Source organism: Echiichthys vipera (assembly GCF_963691815.1).
Source record: "Echiichthys vipera genome assembly, chromosome: 8".
Lineage (NCBI taxonomy): Eukaryota > Metazoa > Chordata > Actinopteri > Perciformes > Trachinidae > Echiichthys > Echiichthys vipera.
In genome coordinates, this window is record NC_139833.1 from 10,860,476 (window position 1) to 10,875,569 (window position 15,094).

The window sequence follows — 15,094 nt, forward strand, 5'->3', positions numbered from 1 at the left end:
CTTGCTGTGTTTTTAGTCCTTTTGGTAGATTAAATATCTTTGGGTTATGGACAAATCTACTTATTATTACGGGAGAGTGTCACAATATTTTCAGACATTTCATAAACCAAACTTCTAAGTGATAAATGAATTGTCATGAATAGATGTTGCAGCCCGTTACATAAATCATCTTTGTCTTTCTTTTAACTTTGTCTTATATTGCTCTTTTTAGTTCTACTCTTACACTACTTCTATATACCTCTCACTTGTTCATATTTTTTTATTTCACTTTCTTTTACTTCTTTATGCATCTGCACTGACGTATTTCTGTCTTTGTGCTGCTGCAACAACTACATTTCTCCTCTGGGGATCAATAAAGGCTTATCTTGTCATTTACGTCAGTTACGTCTCAACATGAAGCAGATTCGACCTTATGTGCCCCCCCGCTGCTTAAATCTAACTATTTAATTCATTATAACACGTCCAAGACTTGAATTTATCTGAATTATTTTGATAGGATAATATAACTCTTCTTTTCTGAGAGAAACATGTTACAGAAACAACACCGTATCTAATGTCAACGCACACATTCGAAGAGTGTTTTAAGTGTATTAAAGATTTAATTTAAAGGCATTATTTTACAACTTGCCTGGCAATGAGAAGAGGAATCCAACCAATAGCAGCAGCGGCAGAAGCCACGCACTGACAGCCTGTAGTTCGCACCCTGACACCGAAGGCTCTGTAGAGACGAACCAAAGTTAGGAACAAATGTAGAAATATGAAGGATGAGCCTCTGTATTGACTAACTCACTTGCTATCACGATGTGCGTGGTAATGTTGCTGTTGATGTTGGTGTGATTGTTGAAGGCCAGACAGGAATATGAACCACTCTGGTCCTCACTGACACTGAGCAGCTCCAACAACGGACCCGTAGTGTTCACAAGTTCTCCTCTGAAAGCCCACTGAAGCCGAGCTGGGGGATTGGACTGTGCTGAGCAGAGCATGGTCAGATTGGATCCAATGGAAAAGGAAGTCATGTTCTGTCCATTCACTCTTAGCGCCATGTTATCCGGACCATCTATGAAAGAGACAGAAAGACAAACACAGAAGAGGAGCGGCATACAGCGTTTTAGAGCTCTGATAGTGCAACTAAACAATTATAGCAAATGATGATTGAAATGACACTGTCCTACTCACAGCTGATGGTAAAGAATACTGGATCACTGGTTTCAATACTGACAGGATTGAACACACCACACCTGAAAGGACCCTGGTCGTAGCGGGTCACATTAACTATTGTGAGAGTGGCGTTTCCTTCAGTGAGCTCAACTCTGTCACTGGCGGTAACCTCTGAGCTGCCGTTCAGCCATTGGAAAGAGACGGAGGATCCAGAGGAGATGGAGCACGTTATGACTGCTGAACTGTCGAACTCCATTAGGTCAGTTTTATTGGTTGTTAGCGTCACATTTGAAATGGGCTCTGAAGAAAAGTAGATGGGACAAGGATCAGGTGTTGTGTTTCATCAGCAGCCCCACTTCTCCTCGTTCACTTCCCCTCAGCCCAACTTAACAGCATACGTTACATGGGGGCCACCTGGGACAGCAGAGGGAAAGTGGGCGGGGCAGGAGTGAAGACTGACGCGCACCTGCCTTTGTAAACTTTCAGCCCAAAGTGTCATGGATCAACCAGCAGTTGTAGGCTTAGCCATTGTACTTAAAGTCTGTTTTATTTTCCATCAATATGGCATCCCTGTTTTGTCAGTTTTTTGTCATGCTGTTGCTTTTTTGTTAATTTTGCTTTACAAATACTTTACTATTAATGCTACGGGTTTTCTGGCAAACCTCATCTTGTTGGAAATGTGTTTATTGAATGATACGTTTTTTAGTTAGTTCATAGTTCAAGGTGATGGACTAAACTATATTGAGAACTGTTTCTAATTTCTTACTCAATTTACTTTTTAAAATGCTAAAATATGAACTGTCATTGACACAGCTATGGCATTGTCAAAAATAATTTACATTATTGTAGACGTTATGGCAAAGCAGTTATATTGGACCTGCACCTCTAATGCAGTCCAATGCAACTGCTTTACCATAAAGTCTTCTCCTAAAAATTGGACACTGAGCATTTACAGTTATACACGCAGTATAAGAACATACTATGACGCTGTGTTATACTGTATATGCAACAGCAGGTGGAACGTATTACTAGTAAATGAGAAGTTTAAGATTATTTCTCAATGACTTACATTGTTGACCGCAGACTAGGTGGCTTATTTAAAAGTAGAAAGTCATAAAAAAAGGATCCATTCACTAAAATGATCTTTGAAGTCCTGTGTTGTAAATTGTTAAGTGGATAATTAATATATTTGTCTGGATATTCTGCATCTTTCTCAAGCAGACGTAGGCTCTGTGATACTGAACCTGAAGGATCGAGTGGACAAAAGGACACGTTAAAGGTGAGTGTTGACAGGAACAGATACAGACGGAAACTAAACAGAGGACTCAGTCACATGAGCAAAAAGGGCGTCAAAACCAAAACACATGCAGGCTCTCAGAGCACAAGGAGAGCAGGCTGAGTTTGCTGGTTGTCAGTCCAAATGTCACGACGCAGATACGTGAATTCCTTTAAGTCCTTTGTGAATATTGTGGAACTGCTCCAGTAAACAATTAATCAGCACAATTCATTATCCGCCTCGATGTGTCCAGCTGTATTTGCAATGAGTTTATTTTCACTTTATTTTATGCTTCCATATGTTTGTTTGTATGTTCTGATTACATTTTATATAGTTATTGTTTTTGACAATCTTAATTGTTGGGCTGTTTGCTGTCCAAACATCTTTATTTGCTCATAAGATGAATGCTTGTCCTGTTGTGCCGTCTCTGTCTAAACCACTTCTTATATTAGTTTCCATGTGCCTCTAAAACTGATTTCCTTGTTGACTGTAAATAATCTTCTTTTACTTACTGTGCATTTGTCATTCAGGTTGAATGGACACTTTTAAAGTGACAGCATCAGATATAACATTACATTGACATGAGCACAGCACACTTTAGAAATAAATAACTTTTTTTTGGCAATTATTGTGGTAAAAAGGGCAACTACATATCTACTCAACAATGCCCAGAGTTTATTCAAAGCCTTCTTCGAAGCACTAACCGAACTGAAAGTCATTAAGGATGAATATTAAGAAGGAAATGCAGAAGAACTAAGGGCTCCTATCTCACATTAAAACATTAACCTGCTGAGATGAACACTACCTGATAATACTGCTAATGACAAATAACATAGAACATAAATGTGTGTAGCTAGTTGTAGGATTAGTCCCAACATACCCTCCTCAAATAGAGGTGTAACCTTTTGGATTTAACATGTTTGGATTTGATCTTGATCCATGCGGTTCAATAAGGCAGAGAAGATTGTGGTGTCACAACTCCTTTTAGAAAAGCTTCTCAAAGTAAATCCATATTTCAATTCTTGTTGCTGTTTTAACCAAACTCTCCCGTTCAGGCAGTTTATTTATGGGCTGGTTTCTATGCAATGTTTAAGAGAGGCTATTGAGTTCCTAATGGCTGAACTATTGAATTCAGTTACTGAACATTAGCCTGTTGTTTGGTCTCACCCACAACAGTGATGGAAGCATTGGCCTTTAGCTCGGGGTCAGTGCTCTGCACCACATAGACTCCCGAGTCAGCCACCGTGACGGAGCTCAGGGTGAGGGCTCCAGTGAGGACGTTGACTGACGCCCTGTCCTTGTGACTTGGGAAGACTGCCTGCTGGTCCCCCAGCCAGGTGAGGATGAGGGATTCTCCCACTGCCCAGCTTCCACTTTTCAGAGTGGTCGAAGGAGACAGAGACAACGTGACAGAGTCCCCGACTACAGCAGGGTTGATGGAGAGCTGGACCTCCACGGCACCAGAGACCAGGACTGCTGAAAAAGAGAACGTTTGTTATTAACTGAAATATAAATAACACATAAGACCTTCTCTCTTATACTAGCGCCTACCTTGTATTAAAGCCAGCAACACAATAGCCAGGGCTCCTTCGCTTTTCTTCTCCATTTTGTATCGATGGTCTGAGGACATCCTCACTATTTCTCCTCTTTTATACTCAGAGAACATTTGTCTAGCCCCCTGCCCATAAATACCTACAGCAGCAACCCCGAGCTCTTATCTGCAGGTTTCTGGTTATTTGGTGTTCACTCTTGTCAAACTTACAAAAGGTGCATTACATTTTCCGTTTACCGTCTTGGGTGAAGTTCTGTCAATGGCCAATGAGCAAAATGACAAATTATGACAGAAGGTATGTGAAGCAGGATTGTGGGGTGGGTGATTGCGGGTGGTGTTATTTATTCATTTGTTACCAGCCGTGACAGCGACACTGGTATTGTTTTCACCTTGTGAGTCTGTGCAGGTGTGTGTTTGTCATCATGGAAAAATGTGGTACTGTAGCACGAACTACCACTGAGTATTTTTCCATGTGTTTATGTCTGTCTGTCTGTCAGTGGCCGGATTTTACAGTTAAGAAACTTAACACGTGTAGTTGAGATCAAAATGAAGCAGGAGGCCAGAAGAAGGGAGGGCCATTGCACCACCATTTTACGCCCCTGGCTCTTTATGTTGTTTTTCTTCTCATCGTTGTCCACACAATCTTTGTCATAATCCTTGCTGTCTTATTAGGTATGGGTTACATTTTGGATGTTCTTTTTTTTGTCTTTCCACCCCTACTTCGGAAAGTTTCGGTGCACCCATTGGTACAGTTTAGGGTTTAATGCCCGTCAAATGTTTTCAGCAGCTTTACACTCTACACCATGTTGTTCCCACATTATGACTTAAAGTTCATGAACACACGCTTTGAAGAACGACTTCCCAACCTCAGGAAACGGGACCATCCAAGGAGCATGTGAATGCAGCGCGAATCTTCTAAGTATACACACAGATACAACTCTCTAGTTTTTATTTACGAGACTGAACGAGATATGCTGTATTGAATGACAGAATAGCAGATTCTTTTGTATTTTCACAGTCCAATCAGTGCACCTCTCATCTGTTTCAGACATTTATAAATTCTGTCTTTTCTAGGATGTCACATCGAACAGGCAAACCATTATACCTTTCACAACACCACTCGGTAAACACCTGCAGCCTTATTTGATGGGGCAAAGTTCAGTATCCGAGCACGCCTGTGTTATGTACCTGACACACAGGAGGTGAGATTGATGAGTGGGGCGTGTTATTTGTAGAGCATGAAGGCGAGTAGGAGTAGCAGGATTGGAGGACGGCTTCTAATTATTGAATTGAATAGTTTGTCATCAGGCCCCATTTTACATAAACTGTACAGTAGTATTTATTGTAATAATTCCTATTTTCAGACAGACTGTTCACTGTCTACGCGGCAGTGTTATAAACAGCGGTGGATGGAGTATTAATATCTTTTACTGAAAGGAGTGTTCTTGTTAATAAGCAAGTTTATTTTTCTCCTGAACACACTGTGTGCATTTCCTTCCTCGCAGTTTACTAACCCTTCCTTCATCAGGTTTCTTAAGCAAACGTAAATAAGCATAAAATATGCCATCCCTCTATTTAATGCATGTACAGTATATACTGTATGTCCTAGGTGTACTCTGGGTCTGTGTGTGTGTAACATGATAATAAAAAAAACGGAATTTCCCATTGCAGGAATAATAAAGGATGTCTTATGATTTTTTAGTACTAAAGTAAAACTATTAATTATGCAGCTTGGACAAAACAGAACAATACTATAACATTATCTTTTAATGTTGTATTTTGTTGTAAAGATGGGGCTAAAAGTAACTAGGCTACTTTATTTATTGCTAGATATCCTAATCTATAATGTTACATAATAATGTATTAGTTGATATTTTGTATTACTGATACTAAAAAAAAGTAATTAAAAAAGTTTTACAGCCTGAAGAACAATAGTCCAAATTCATACACCTCCAGATGAAAATACTTTGAATAATGCTTCCATGTCATTCAATAAGTGTGGTGACCTGCTTTAACCTCTGTCAGTGTGTGAGGCGGTTCTTTCTGCTCAAGCGCCCGTTCAGCAAAACAGTTTGTAAATAGAATAAGCAGTCGCTGTTAATATACAGTCTGTCAACGTTAGCTGGTATGTCAAGTGTCTGAGGTGTAAACCATGATATAGAGAGTTTTGTCATCATCTTACTATTGTATGCGGTCTTATAAAAACTCTGATGTATTATGTTTTAAATAACACATCAGTCGTATTGTCAGATGCAAAGTTCTGTTGCAAATTTGTTTGAAAGCTTCATGAAAATAAACAAGGTATATGAGATCAACACTATATTAATACTACTACTATTAATAATAATGATAATAATTACCTATATTTCTTAAACACTTAAAATCCTGCCCAAAACCTGTGACAACATCTCACCAATTTCTCTAGCTGAGGCCGGCGGCTGCCTGATGCCGTCTTGTCCTGACTGTGAAATCCAACACCCTGAGCAGAGGAACCACATTTCCCGGTGAAAGAGCAGAATCATCCTGCCATGCCTGGCACCGAGCCCAAGAAAGACTGAATGCACCTGTTTATAGGGGCCTGACTTTGTTCTGACAACGCCTTGTTATTGTTATTATCAAAATGTATAACTAAAGATGTGGGTAAGTGAATGCTTGGGTGGCATGACTAGTTAGAATCCACATTTGATTGCTTTCAGTTTATGGGAAACTTGGACACCTAAGCTTACCCTGTGCATAAATAGTATGTAATTTATTATTATTATTATTTATGTATGTATTTGACATGGCGAGATTTTATGAGTTATGATACAGATATTTATTGTGTTTGCTGGTGGATTGATGCCAAATCAGCTTGAGTTTTGCGTCTTTGTGCTGTTTCCATTAAGAAACACAGAGAAAATATGTATTTAGACTTTATCATACCCTAGTTTCAACATTGCACTGTTTTACTGTAAGCTAAAGGCAATATTCTCCACAGGGAGATGAACTTAAACAGTGCGGCAGTAAAAGAAAGTCCAGTAAGGACTTGTGTTGTTCACTTAGTAACTGAGAGCGCAGCGCCTCCCTTTGGAGAGCAGAGAGCATGCCATGCTCAAAACTGAAAAGAAGAGCAAAGAAAGCAAAAACAGGAAAAGACAGAGATGTTAAAAGTAAAGAAAGCAAAAACAGGAAAAGACAGAGATGTTAAAAGTAAAGAAAGCAAAAGCACAAGATGGTAAACTTAAATGGTTTGTTTTTCAGTCAAAAATCTACAACCCTGAGATCAAAGTACACAGATTTTTCAGCTTTAAATATAATGTATTTTGCATGTTTTTGTATTAAATTAGCAGGAGTTGACATATTTTCATAACCTTATTTATCTTATAAATTCTGTCATGTCATAGAAATAAAAAGACATACAATAGAAATATTTATTTTAACTGCAAACACAAGGCTTTGGAACAGATTTCATAAAGAATTAAAGGAACGTCCAAACATAAAACAGTTTAAACTGAGGTATAAAGATGTGATCTTTACAAGGTACAGGGATGAAGTTACTCAGGACCACTAGGTGGTATAATGGGCACAAGGGTGTGTACTGTAAAGTATGGGTGGATATTTTTTCTCTATATCTTTCTGTGTGTATCTGAATCACGTATTGATTTTTTGGTAAACACACATACAGCTATATGTGTGTTACTTTATTGTGCGTTGAGGATATCATATTCAAATATATATATATATATATATATATATATATATATATATATATATATATATATATATATATTTATTTTTTTTGCTTAGCACTCAGCAAAGCGTTTTCTATTTTATTTTTTTTATATAAGAGATCTGTTGGGCTAGATAGCTCATTTCTATTTTTGTTGTAAGTTATAAAGAAGGATCAGGGGTGGGAGTTTATAAGTTTAACTTCTTCTCACTCCTTTTCCAATATTTATTTCCTGATGAATGTGATTACTGTTGTAGATATGTATGTGCATATATGTGTACGTTGTGATGGTAAATTTGAATATTCCTTTTTCCTTAAGAAGCCTCCTCACCCTGCTTTCCCCCCAAGATATCAGATCTCTTTTTCTTTGCTACCCGTTTGTGTATTTTAATGTCTAAACCTTGTAATTGTATTTCAAGTTTCGGAAACAGCCGACCGCTCACTGTCTCATGATGTATTCAGACCCTTTTGCATTCTGAACTGTGTTGATCAGACCTCTTAATTATACGGCAGGATGTCTGTGAAAAGACAAGAGTATGAAAAGACACCTTGAGGAGGGGGTCAACCCCAGAGTAGACAAAGGATGTAATACACATTCAAGGGGGGGGCTTTCCCTCAGGTATAAATGTTCAAGTTTCCTGATGCTCAGGGTCTTTTCTTCATTTCGAACCGCTCGCATGTTGATTGACTTTTTCTTTGCAAAGAAAATAAAACTTTGTCGGCCGGCAAGAATTTGTTATTTCATTCTTCACCAAGAGCAGAAAATTTCCACGACAATGTACACATGTGTATTATTTTTTGGAGAAATATTCGAAATAAATGCAACAAACAAACAAACAAAAACAAAATAAGTATTAGTATCAATGAAACTTAATGGACAGACAGGAAAATCCCTGTTTTTGGGGGATATCATGCCATTAACAGAGGGCGTGTCACTGCTGTGCTTGTACCACCACCAAACGTTTAATTTACCTTACAGCAGTTCCACTGAAACTCAAAAGTATAACTATGTATTGGTGGCACACCTTTTTATGTTATTTTACATAAACAGTGTCAAATATTTTCTTGTTTTGCTTCCACAGGAACCATGGGGCTAAAATGATGTAATGAAACAGGTGAGACCACGTCCAGGTAAAAAAGAGACAAAAGAACAAAGAGGACGGATTACATTGTTGCGTCACACGGGTGCCGATCATCTGTTTGCACTGTGCGATTCTCTTATCCGCCTTATTTGTTCTTTGGTTTCAGGAGAGTAAGAGGGACTTGGTTGTTTTAAAAACAGATCAGCATAAATGAGTCAGTTATTTTATTGATAGAAGTTGACTTCACAAAAACGTCTTTTCAGCATGTGAGTGAATCATTAACACACCCGGGTCAGGGGTCTACTACAAGTCAAACAATGTCTCATCATCCTAAAGAAATACACAAAGAACTGTCATCATTAAAGTCAAACACACTGAAATTCACAGATCTGGTGGAACTTGAGACCCCACAAACAACGTACAACGAAAGAAACAATTGACTGTGTGGCAATATGAAATTTTAACAACGTTACGTTAACACCAACTTTAAAAGTATGTGCATATTAATTTCTGGGGAGACGTGGAATGGAGGGGAGGAAGAAATAAAACAAAGTAAAACTGTTAGAAACGGTTAGAAAATAATATTCTTTGCGAGGTACAGAAACTAGGGAAAGGAAAACTAAAGCGCACTGATGTTGATATTGTTGTTACAGGGTTTTTTTGTTTTCTTTTTCCCATTCTTTACTGGGTCGTGTTGTTGATTACGTATGAAGACGATGGACATGGTGGTTTAGCTGTGGGAATGGACGCTGTATTGAATAGATTAGCATAGAACAGGGCGGGACGAGATTATTCCTCCTCCTTTTTACAAATATATAAATACATAGGCCTATATTAAGAATTAAGATTTACTTTATTAATCCCGCAAGGGGAAATTCAATTTTTTCACTCTGTTATTATTCAAGTTACACACACACAGGCCCGGAATACACACACATGCACAAACAGGACCTTTATACATGCAATTAAGGAGAGATGTTAGAGCGAGCATATACTGTATATTAGGTTTTGATTCAGTTTCAACTATCAGCAAAATGTTTAGAATTAGCATCAGAGACATTGATTACACTTGGACTATCCTTTAATAATACAGAATTTCAGCATTTGTCAACATGATGTGATGACAGCTAATGATGAAACACAACAACAGTCATGACACTGACAACAGAAGGCAACCACACCACTGTTTCCTTCATAAAACCAGAATATTACTGTGCATGCAAACATATAAACAGTGGGTGAATATTTGCGTATGGTCTGCAGTAAAAATATATTACAGCTCTGTATTTGCATAGTGGGGTGGTAGATTATCTCACTGCCAGGATGAAACTGTCCCATTGTCAAAGACAAGCAGGTGAAAAAACAGATACAAGGATTTAAAAAGGTGAATATGTTGTCAAGGGAAATACTATGATGTAGTTTTCCTATTTTAAAAGTATTTTATTTGTTCTTGTTTCTACCTTTTTAGGGTTTATATGCAAAATATTTTTAGACAAAGCCATTTTCTATTGTACACTTTTATTTCATATCGTTTTCATGGCTTCAGAAAACATTTTGAACTCATATTTACATGATTTTATGGTTCACAACTATTGATGAATACATGAAATTGGTGTTTTAAAATGGTTGAACCAGTGTATTTACACATGAAAAAGTATTTTACGAAGAAGAAAGGTAAAGAAGTTCATTTCTAAAGGCCAAATACGCTCATTAAAGCTATGAATTAAAGGGCACCAGCAGCCCCAGGCTGAGGAACACTGCAAAAAGTCCACTGAGCGAGAGGATTTCGTGTGTAAGGGTGAAGATGAAAAATAAATTCATTAGACTGGATTAGACAAATCCTTTGACGCTAATGTGATAGCAACACAAGAGGAAATACTAAAGAGTTGTCATTACCTTTAACTTCTACCATCTTGGTGGCTTCAGCAGAGCGTCTAACAGCTGCATTTCCCACAACACTCGTGAAGTTTTGGAAAGTACTGGGTATGGTACTTGAGCTCAATTTCATGGACTGAAATGTAGCTTCCAATAGGAAAACCCTGCCTGAACTACTATCTGACGGTACAGTCAACATTTAAGGTTCGGCTTATCAAGCAGGTGAATTTACTCAATCTGCGAGGAAACACAGTGTCAGGTCCACTGATGCTGACGTTCCATGGATCGACTAGAAAATATTAGACAGTTCATTCCACCGTGTGGATATTAATACATTAAAACATACTGTACATAATAATACATTCTTTTTTTTAAAAATCTTTTTTATGGGTAGTTTAGTTTGGTAGATAGGACTGACATGAAACAGGGTGAGAGAGAGAGGGGGAGACATGAAGCAAATGGTTGCAGGTCAGAGTCGAACCGCCGCTGCCTCGAGGACCTTCGGCCTCTTTACTCGGGGTGACTGGTCTAACCAATGTGCCCCCAGCCGCGCTATAATAAAACATTCTTAAAACTATTGTTCACTTCATACATACTTACAGCTGAGTAATTAGCCCAGGCTGAAAGTGTTCGTCTGTAGGACCACGGTCTCACACAGGTGGAATCCAGCATCAGAAGCCAGCGGTGAGTCAAAGTGTAGTGTGAGGTTGTTTTGCAGCATTTGCATATTTTCACACAGGATCACTTTCTGTCCGTCTTTGTACCACACCAACTGCTTCACCAGGTGTGATGGGCCTGAGAGGTCACCTGATTTAGCACCTTGGCAGACCAGATCCAATAGCTGTTTGAAAGATTGGACGGTGTTTGCTGGACCGATTCGCACAGACACAGACACAGACACCAGATGGAGAGGATTCACAAATCATGACAGAAAGAAAAAGCACACACATCAGAGACAGTACATATAAATGACATGTCACTCAAACTCTGCATTTTATGCATTTAAGAATGGATTAAGTATTTTTCTGTAAATGTACTTAAAGTAAAAGTACCTTCGGGGGGAAAAATGCCTCTGTGACCTATAGGGGCATTTTACTTTTACTTCATGCACCTTGATGGGAAAATGTTTTTTTACTGGAGCGGGAGAAGCACAGGATTTTTTTTTGTTTGCTCGCTTTTTGGTTAAATACACAATGTTTTTTGTTGAAATTGAACATTTGTCTGGATCTTATGTTTTTTCCCATCCACGCACACCACAACTCATGGTGCATCAGTGGCCCCTTTGATTCATATTATTTGAAGTTTGATATGAAACTTTTATTTGTCTGACAAAGGCTACTACAACAGCAAATACTTCTCCAGAAGGGTTTAATAGTAATGCCCCTCATGGCCGACTCCACTGTGGATTACAACAACAATAACTACTGTCTTCTTTTTTACATCAACTTTGAGTCAGAGGCAGGATGCCTGTTATCTTCACGACAATATGAGTAATTTCAGTCGCTTAACATCAGAATTTACTTTAGGATGAAATCAGTTCACTCAATTAGCAAAGGACATTTTCCCAAAATATGACAAGAAGTCTGCATCTAAGCACAAAGGTAACGTTAGCATTTGTGACTTTGTCAGTTGTGAGTGATGTTTGTGTTGTTTTTTTATGTTTAAGTTAAAATAGCTGCATTGATATCGCACAATTGCTCTGGAGCAAGGCATTGAATGAAACACTAGATGGCACAGTCTCACAGGAGTTTGTCATAGTTTGTAGTTCTCACTTCTTCAAAAAAAGCCAATATACACTATAAAGTACAGTAAATGGCCTCTCAGCAGGAAATTGGTATAATTATAACAATAAAGCAGCATCAGAGCGTGGGATCTGTTAAGTGCCATAAATGTTAACAATATAATGTCCTACTCTTTCCTGTTTCATACTCTGATCACTCAACAGAGTCTGACATTATTAAGCCTCAGGGATGTGACTTTGATGAGTCTTGTTACATGAGAACAATGTTTAAACGTATTAACCACTGCCTGCTCATCAAAACCACTGCCAGTCGTAGAATCAACTCGTAGGTAAAAGTTACTTAACTCTTGTGTAAGCTGTCTGTCACCTCTGAAACTCTCCAGTGCAAACTTAGAGTTCATTATTCTCCTTGTACCTTGATAGGTTTCATACCGTCCAATGCAGAATCCTAGATTTTTATTTCCAAGTTCCCTCTCTACTCCTTCTCTTTGTAACTCAGATTAGCTTTAATTTCCCTTTTCAAAAGGTTTAGTTCTGAGAGACTGCCCTCCCTAAATGCTCACCTCTTTCTATTTAACACCTTAAGTGAGTTTGTCACCCATGGCTTCATTTGGATGCACTTTCCCGGTCTTATTGGGGATCACATTGTTAACACAGTAGGGAACCTAGCAGCTAACAAAATCAGGAATAGCGTTGTTAAAAAGGCCTTCTGCTGCTAAGACTGTGGGGACTAAGTAGCCAATCATTGCCCAGCAGAGGGCACACCTCCTGAATCCCGCCTAGCAACACAGAAGAACAACAGCACCTTGCCAATAGCAGAAGAGCGCAGTTCACCGAGATCTGTTTGTTTAATAGTTTGATGTCACAGTTAGAGTTCAGTAGATTTAACTTGAATGATTTTGTGTGTCCACGAAACCTGAAAGTTGTTTTCTAGTTTTTTGTCACATTTACCAAGAACGTATAATGAGCCTGAGCATTAAGTGACTTTAAGTTGTGTAGTAGCATATAAAATGGCTACACATTTTATAAATTGCTTTCTGTTTAATATTATGGCTCATGGCTGCAGCATGTAAGTTAGAAGTGCGTATTTAGATAATAGAGCTTTGTAAGGTTTATTATAGTGATATTCCAGATATCATAAGATTAATCAGCACAAGTGAGATTAAAGGAACTCTTCATTGTAACCGGGCCTGATGATTACCTAAGGCAAACCCAGTGTTCTTACTCCACAGCAATTTGAAATACTCAACCACACATACCAACATATTTCCTATTTTGAAATCATTAATGTCAGAACAGCCTTCACGCCCTTCCTGCACTTTCAGTGCATTGTAATTTGAGTAGTGGAAGTGTGATGACGTCGGGTTGGCACGGCAACGTATTCATTCACACTGAACTTTGAATTTATTGCAGTAATTTAATACAGTGTCATTCCTGGAAATGCTAACAATTCCTTCCTACCCCTCCCTTATGAATTATATTTTATTATTTTTTACATTTATGATTCACTATTGACCTCGGGCATTGTAAAAAACAAAAACAGACACCCACAAGTCATTGTGACATCTGATTATTTGCATGGTCACTGTATTTATGGAGTTTCCCATGAACTTTGAAAATAAGACACCAACAACCTATTGCAGAACCTGACACTGTGCTAATGCACACAAGGAAAAAGGAACCACTGTGATGTGTTTGGACATGCAAGTGCAATTCCTGCAAATGCACAAATGTGACTAAAGCAGGGCATGCTCTACTCATTTAACGATTAACAGTTCATTCATTTGAACGAGCAATCTAATTATTACAAATGCAACCTGAGAGTTGCATTTACTGCATTCTTCAGTTCAGTCTGTGTTGCCTGTGATAGTTTGCTGTGTAAACTGTTAAAAAAAGAGAGTGGACAGAGGCTACTACAAATCATGATACAACACAACTCGAGAATCAGTATTACTTCTTAATTTATCTCTGAAAACAAATAAAGCTGCTTAATATAAGAAAGCTAGAGCTCCTTTAATATTTAGCATTCAATTATCCATTCATTTGAAAAGGCAAACCCCCTTAAAACAATCTACAATTTCAAGGCAGATTATTTTTAATGGATTACATGTGCAATGGCCATTTATTGTCAGACCTACCTGTTACTATTACAGCTTTTAAGTGGTCAAAACTCCCTTTAGGTGGTTTTTACCCCTTAAACCATACATAGAATTCATTAAAAATACTCTAATATGTTACAATCCATTAAAATACCTACATTTCACGATAATGGGTAACTAATTGACCTTTAAGGTAAAAAGAGTAGAATTTAGGGATTCAGTGTGTTAGTTATTAAGGTGTGGGGAAGTCTGTAATACAATACTTCCTTACAATGTAGGGGGTTTGATCTTTACTAAAGAGTAACTAATGGGGGAGGGAAACTCTGGCTAAACACTAGCTGAGGTCAGAAGACTTCATTCTCCTCATCTGAAAAAAGGGAGTAACTAAAATGGTGTTTACAGTCTGGTTGCATTGATCTGAGTTAATGTGGAGCCTGGCTGAAGACAAATGACGATGGGAAAGACACTTTTGTGATGGTTTGCTTGTGATATCAGATGCAATTGATCTGTTCTGTCTACTTAAAACATCTATAATCAGTATTTTTATACTAATAACATATCAAATGACAAATGTAAAAACAATGGGACAATGTGAAAGTGGT